This window comes from Octopus bimaculoides, chromosome 11 (assembly GCF_001194135.2).
Source record: "Octopus bimaculoides isolate UCB-OBI-ISO-001 chromosome 11, ASM119413v2, whole genome shotgun sequence".
In the NCBI taxonomy this organism is placed as follows: Eukaryota; Metazoa; Mollusca; class Cephalopoda; order Octopoda; family Octopodidae; genus Octopus; species Octopus bimaculoides.
In genome coordinates, this window is record NC_068991.1 from 53,162,055 (window position 1) to 53,162,333 (window position 279).

Here is a 279-nt window from a genome sequence, read left to right on the forward strand (position 1 = left end):
TATTGACACCTATACATTTAATAGACAATTTCAGGAGATGCAACTTAATGCACTGGTTTATACTTGTGAACAAAATGAAAGGATTTTGCAAATGTGGTAATTCTTTATTAAAGTCCCGAATTCACCTTAGCAAAAGGCAGCAATTATTCTGCCTTGTTACTTTAATGCATTTTCATAGCCAAAATGCACTTTTTGCCCTCAACTCTTTACTCACCAACTTCAAAGAATCATGAACTAGTGTCTGGTACATACATACAATAGATATATATATATATATAT